Raw genomic sequence first — 7,534 nt, 5'->3', positions numbered from 1 at the left:
AGTTTAGGAAAACATCCCATCAATGGAGGAATACCTGAATATAAAGACCTTCTTTGTGATGCAACGTATGTGTAGCTAAACCACACGTTTGAAATAATAATGTCCGGTGTCTGAGACTTCAAATAAAATATCTTTCTTCGATATTCTTATCACGTTTCTTAAGTACACACAGTCAAAGCTCTTCAGTTTGTGCAGCTTTCCTGCCTTCATACAGATTTAAGTTACGCAACCATTTACTTTGAACGTGACTCACTTTCCAGTTCAAGCTTCAAAACATAGCAATATCCTACAACAATATTGTCGCTGGCAGTTCTCCGTCTCGTCCACAGCACAGGAAGAATGATAAAAACATATTTTCGCTGAACTGTCTGGGACTAAAAATACCTGATGAAATTATAGCGGAGGTCTTACCGGGAAGGACACATCCCCTCTTAACTCCCAGCATAAGCCTAAAATTGTCTCAGTTGTGTTTTGTGTAACACTCATGCCACAGTTATTTCCCTAATCAATACTTGCTTTTCTATAGTTACAAAAAAATGTTTACTTCTTATTCTTAAGTCATCAAATATATACACCGTACCGAACAGTGGGTCTCAGATTCCACTCAAATACAAAAAGCTATAAATTATTATTCAAATATTTAACGTTATATCAATTTCTTTCATGAGGAAATTTTCTATAATCCTTATTACAAGAAGATAATAAGCGATATTTGCAGTTCCGTTCTCACAGTATTACTGAACCTCCTTTTACTCAAAGATATGCTTTTATTGTGACGGAAAATTAAACTTTAGCAAATGTATTCTATTTCGCCTTTTTTTTTTAACTTTCAAATCAGACTAAACTAAACCAAACAAGAAGCCGTCATCAGACGCTAGTAAGTGTCAGGAATGAGCAGCTTATGAAGACCAGGTACAAACTCTGAGCAACCATCCAGCACAAATGGAACTTATTAGCTATTTCCTGACAGCTCCACTCTTGTGTGGACCAGTGGAGGGTTTTTTCTGGTCGAACTGATGTTACAACAGGAAATGTCTGATTGTGCCACTTGAATCAACTCCCGCTTACAAATAAGGAGGGAGTGGATGGGCAGAGTGTAAACAGATCATTCGTCAGCACGTTGAACACAGAGATAGAGAAATAACTGAGATTACTTCTATTCACTGTGAAAAGCCTCAGCCCCCCGAAATCTGACCCTAAGGATCACCAAAAGACCGGGGTTTGTCGCCCAGGAGGAATACACACACACACACACACACACACGCACCTTTACACACACACGCGCGATAATTCAATAATTATACCAAACACGTGCTCGTAACTGAGATCAGTGCAGTAGTGACGCAGGTTTCACGTCACATTCTGACTAACGGCCTTGAGCAGCCATTCAAAGCGAGTTCTGACAATGAAGGGAGAAAAATGCCACTGGGGGAAGGTTAAAAAAAGTTTCACTGTATATTAACCTATTTCCTGGCCCCCGCTGGAAGTGAGCGTGACTAAAGGCCGTGGCTTCCGGAATGACACCACTCCTGGTCTGTGGAGGAATGAGACACAAGGAAGAGGAAGAATAAGGGCTTTTATTTTCTTGTGGTGGTTAGCTCAGCATGTCCGCCCCCTGAGGAGGAGGATCATGAGGTGAATAGTAGAACGATTTCCAGTAAAAAGGCATTATTTTTGGATGGCATTTCAATTTTATCTTCATGTCTTGTCACATGCTGTCTTCCCTGTTTCCCATCTGAAATATTGAATTGTTTCCTGGTCGCCCTCGGTAAGAGGTTGTTTGTTCAAAAGAGGCGGGGGCAGACTCTCACCGACTTCCATTCATGATTTTAATCTTTTGAATTCTTGTGATCTTTTCAGTCACATTGTGTTTTGGTTTTAAGTGGACTCTCAAATGTATTTTTGTCCCGGATGATTTATCTAGATATTTGATTTCTTCACCATTTGTGTTGGTTGTTCATTCACCTCAAACAACCAGTGTACCAGCTCTACAGTTTGTGTTTAGCTTAACCTCCATCTAATCAGATTTATTCTCACCTCTGCTTTCAAGACAAATTTTGGCGATTTAACCGAAGTAAAATGTCCGGGATCACAACATGCGGATCCTAAACATCTACTGTCCTGCTTTGTCTATTAAGATCACGTTATGTCAGAGTTATGGCCAAATACAAAAACAAACCTCAGTGTAATAAGAAGTACGAAAATGACTGAAACCATCTTTGAGAGAAATGTATGTGACTTTTTAATGTAGTCAATGGACTAGTGGCAGAAACTTGGACTATGGGCAGAAAAGGTCTCTGGTTCGTCTCTGGTTCGACTCCACGGAGAAACAACAAAAAGACTAACCTGGATTGATCTGTCCAAAAATCCAAGAGGATTCTCCCTACCCTGTGTAGTGCCCCTGAGCAAGGCACCTTACTCCCCCAACATCTGCTCCCCGGGCGCCGTACATGGTCGCTCACTGCTCTGTGTCCTGCACCAGATGGGTCAAAAGCAGAGGTTAAATTTCCCTACCTGCATGAGTGTGCCTGTGCATGTCTGTGCATGTGTTTGGGACAAATAAATGCATCTTAATCTTAATCCCCTAACATGGAGGAGGCAGGGTTTATGACCTATACTGCAGCCAGCCACCAGGGCGTGAATGAAAGCCTTTTTTACCTCACTTACGGGGAGCCGTCATGTCGTTCATCCTCAAATACAGTCTATGGTGACAGTACTTACATAAACTTTTAGTATGATGGTGGTATAATGTGTGTATCACCCTGGGAGGTTAAAGGACTGACTCCTGCTGCTGGTGACTCACTCATATGGGCGTCAACCTGGCAGTCTGGTGCTCAACACTCAGAGCACTCGCAGGATATCGTCTGTCGGAACAGGCACTATTTGATTTTTGAGAAAAGGATAAATGCCTATTACTAATTTCATTCATGTGCCTCATCTTCCTGACGTGTGCAAGGTGGGTGCAGCGAGGAACTAAAGGGCAAAGGATTATTTCAGAACACGCTCAGGAGTATTAAGTCAAATCTAAAAATACTCTCTGCTGGACTTCCTTCATTCACAACTAAGACCATGACCGTAAGCCGGGTAAAAGGCATCTAGGTCACCACGGAGCTCGCCTTTCCCACTCGAGCCTAAAAAAAGAGATAGCGAATGTCGGAAACTCGTCCAGATTAGAGCTCACGTTCGGTTTAGCATAATCCTCATCTCTGGCAGCGCGGGCGAAGCGTTGTGTTTGCAAATGATGCACAAACAAAAGTGCACATTCACATGAGTGTGTTGTGCTGCCGTGTACACAGCTGGATTTGTAGCTGCCCACGTCACAGGAGGGGGGGTTGCGGGGGGGGGGAATCATCCATTAAGGTTATTTGATGAGTATTTTTAGCTGCGCGTATCAAAACAAAGCAAAAGGAGGAATGACGTCACATTTATACTTACAACCATGCAGAGAGAAATCAGCTTATCGTGATGATTATAAGATGAAAGAATGGGCGTGATTTATTTTTACATTTTTATAGCCGAAAGTATCTTTTTCTGTTTAAATTATCTGCACTTCTGTCTGTGTCTAGTGGGCATGAAAAGTACTTTCAAGGTTTCTGATGTAATTTCCAATAAAGTCTCCGTTGCAAAGAGGGGGTGCAGATGAACACACTCAATACCATAGTCTCCAATCTCTTGTGTTGGCAAAGCTACAGAAGATATATGTGAGTCACTCATTCTGGAAAATCAGTATTGAAAGACTGTGTGAATACATCAGCTCAGTGTAGGTGTGTACACTTGCACAGATAGGTACAGATGAAAGTAGGGCAGCACTATGAATAACAAGTGCTGCAGTGTTTTGTAACATCGCCGTGCAGGCTGCAGAGTCCCATTCGCAATTTAAAAGGCAGACTCTTCATTCACCAGAGAGACGGACGGGCAGACGGAGCCCGTGTCGGAGGGGGAGGACGCTGGTAAACTTGAAATTTAGAGAAGAGAAAGATGAGTGCAGAGGACAACATGAAGGTAAAACTCCGAAACAAGACCGAGAGGGAGGACGTTGCTCAAAATAGCAGCAGTCGGGTCAGATGATGAGAGATTCAAACAAGTCATAAGACATAATTCAAAGAGGGAGGAAACAGAGGCTGAGGAAAGAGAGAGAGCCCAGATTTTTCTCTCACAAACCAGAGCTCCAACTTTAAAATGTCCACTGCCTATAAATTAAGATTTATTCCGTAACATTTATCTAATTTCTCCTTAGTTTCTTTTCATTTTACATCCTGAGCCAAGGACACAGAGCCAGGCTGCTCAGGAGGACCCTGAGTGTGGACCACTCAGAGGGTAATGAATATGGAAACGACCTCTTCACAGGAGACCAGTGGCTTCAAAGAGCTGCACACAGCGCTCGGTTAAAAGTGGATGTCAGACGACTGTATACACGTCCTTTAACAAAGGTCAGGGGGGGGGCGAAGAAGCCACAAAGGTGCAGTAAGAGACAGATGGATAAGGAGACATGAATATGCAGCACAGAGCTAATGATAAAACAGTTATTTATAGGACAAGTACATCATGAAATCCTTTTCCCACCTTTATCAAAAAAGTCCCCAAAACTTGGACGTGAACTTTTTTCTGTGAGAAAGAGCCAAATTCTGCCTGTGATGCAAGTGTTGCATCACAGGCAGAATTTAAGGCCCCCAGCCCTGCCGCTATTATAACAGCCTGCTAATGAGGTTCCATTTATAGACTGCTCATTTATGTGATGTCAATGTTCAGGTCAAGCCAACACACACACACGTAGATCCATGTCTGAGCTGCAAAGACGCACACTGCTAATGGGTAAATGTAATTTACGAATACCTTGAAACATCTAGCTTTCCTCATTAGTCCAGTAATTTCTTTTTAAGGTTCCTCTTGACCCAGATGTTTATGGTGACAGTTACATATGCGTCTTTTGAATTGATTGGAAACTGAAACTCTATAGGCTATTAATGACAATTATAATAAGAATGATAATAATAATAATATCTATATTTGTGTAGCATTTCTTAAAAACTAAGTTACTATGTGATCCATAAACAAAAAACACATAAATTAAAATACATAAGAATAACATTAAAACATTAAAAAAACTGTCATAAAAGAATAAATAAATAGTGTTAGAACGCTAAACATTTGAAAGAAATTTAAGCAAGGCCATCTGTAAAAATAAAAAAAAATGAATTGTGTAAAATCAGGGAATACAGTACCGTAAAAGTGGAATGTGGAAAAGTTAAAAGGCCCCAGCCAGAGGATCTCAAAGTGCAAGCAGGGTTGTATGGGAATAAAAGATCCACTATATACTGAGGATTCAGACTATTAAGTGCTTTGTAAGTAATTAAAGAAACTTTTAAATCAATTCTAAAATAAACTGGAAGCGACTGTAGTGTGATAACAGATGAGGCTGGAGACTGGCCTCTTTGGCTTTGTGACAGTGAATCTGAAGGGAGCCTCTTTAACAGCTAAATAAACCATGTGTAAATTGGTAATCTTCCGTATCTGTGACAAACTACATCTGAACAACAGAGTTTAAAAGAAGTGTTGAGTGTTGTGTGTGGTGTGTTTCATCTGCTGTCCACAATTCCTCTGCCTGGTTGGAGGTCAGACAGCCTGTTTCTTGTCAACTGTCACAACCCCGGCCCTGGGTCAGGTCATAGGTCAGCCGCAAGACAACGAGTGCACCACATGGTGACCAACTTCTAGGGTCACCATGAAGTTGGTGACCCTAGGTCTTTCAGACTGCCCCAAACAACCTCTGTGTGTTTATGGCAGAATCATTGACCAGCTCCCATAAATCATTGTCTCATGCATTGAAAAGCTCTGATACTCGAATGGTTGTACTTTTTGACGATACACAAAAAACTACTTAAATCGTGTGGTTTATACTTTTGATCATTTACTGTACAGTTGTATCTCTACACAACTTGATAATGAAGCTGCATTTTCTTGTCACAATCAGTCACTCGTAAAAAGTGTGTCCTTCCCTCTGCAGATGGAAAACTCGTTGTAATCATAACCAAGGTGCTTCGTAATCTGTCGCTCGGACTCGGCTCCCTCCCTGGTTTTGTTCCGTGGCAGGTCATGACAGACGGTGCGTTGAGGTCACTGTCACTGTTTCCAATAACACCAAACTCAATTTATCTATCAGCCGAACTTCTTAAATGAGCTTTTAATGTAATGAGATCAGCAATGTGGAATGGAGTAGTCAGCGGTGTTCAGAGCCCATCACAGAAACAGCTGTGGTGAGCATCATCTGTAGTTTGTATTTCGGGATGTTTGTATTTTGTCTCATCATTACTTCAGTGTCTTCATGCGGTGAAGCGGTGATCAGGATGAATCAGGCCTGGACGAGAGACACATGCCCGGTGAATGACTCTGACACAGAAAGCAGAGGAGGAAAACACAGATAATGGATGGAACAGGATGACCTGGCTTCATATTTGTGATTTTGAGCCCACTGCAGATACTGAGTGCTGGAACTGTTTTTATGATAAGGTATCGAGGGAAGGAAAAAGCAATGCAAGCACAGAGAGCGTGTGCACTCAGAAAAAAACACAAACAAGACGAGGTGAAGACCTAGACAAATTGGCAGAACCATTTATGGTCAATGAGTGAAAATTAGAATTGTTGTGTTCGTATATTCATTTAATCAAATAAATATCTGTCAACATGTTTTTATCCTTAATCTGGTAGCTTCTCATCTACTGTTTGTGCTCACATATACAGCATTTTAGTACAGAATCAACTTCCCCAAGAAATATGTTCACATTTACATCTTTTTAATCAAGATTTATTCATCAAAATCAATTAATTATTATCTCAGGAATTGGTGAAAAATATCCCAATTTCTAGTCAATTTTTTTTTTCAATCAATCAATCAATCAAATCTTATTTTTTAGAGCCCCTATTCACAAATCACAATTTGTCTCATAGGGCTTAACAAGGTGTAACATCCTTTGTCCTTAACCCTCAACAATAGTCAGGAAAAAACGGACAGACTTGCAGCAGACGCCGCTTATGAGAAATAACAGTATTTAAAACATTGACTTGGAGATACAGTTTGTAACATAACTGAAAAGTATGTCAATTCTTAAAGTATGTGCACATCAGAAACTAAGAGAGAGAGAGTGAAATAAGTCGAAATAGTTTTGTGGTAATCCGCTCAGTTATTTTTTTTTTGGTGATCTTACTTACAAATAAACAAACCAACCAACACACAAAGGACAGGGGTTTAAACCAGAAGTCACTTCCAAGCCATTTCAAAGTGTGCACAACAGCGCCACACTAAAACCCCAGATTTTACAACCAGTGACTTGACCGACAAAACCACCTTTTATGTACATACATGAACTAAAGATAACATGTTTTCATTGTGTCTGTAATTAGATGAAATACGATCTAGAAAAGCTCAGGGTTGCAGCGCATGAATAAAAGCAGCTTCTGTCTCTAAAAGTCAAATAAAATGTAAATTTATGGTAAAAGAATAAATTTACATTTGAATTAGAAGACAAAGTGCTGGTGA

Source organism: Pleuronectes platessa, chromosome 19 (assembly GCF_947347685.1).
Source record: "Pleuronectes platessa chromosome 19, fPlePla1.1, whole genome shotgun sequence".
Classification (NCBI taxonomy): domain Eukaryota; kingdom Metazoa; phylum Chordata; class Actinopteri; order Pleuronectiformes; family Pleuronectidae; genus Pleuronectes; species Pleuronectes platessa.
This window is presented reverse-complemented; position numbering follows the sequence as displayed.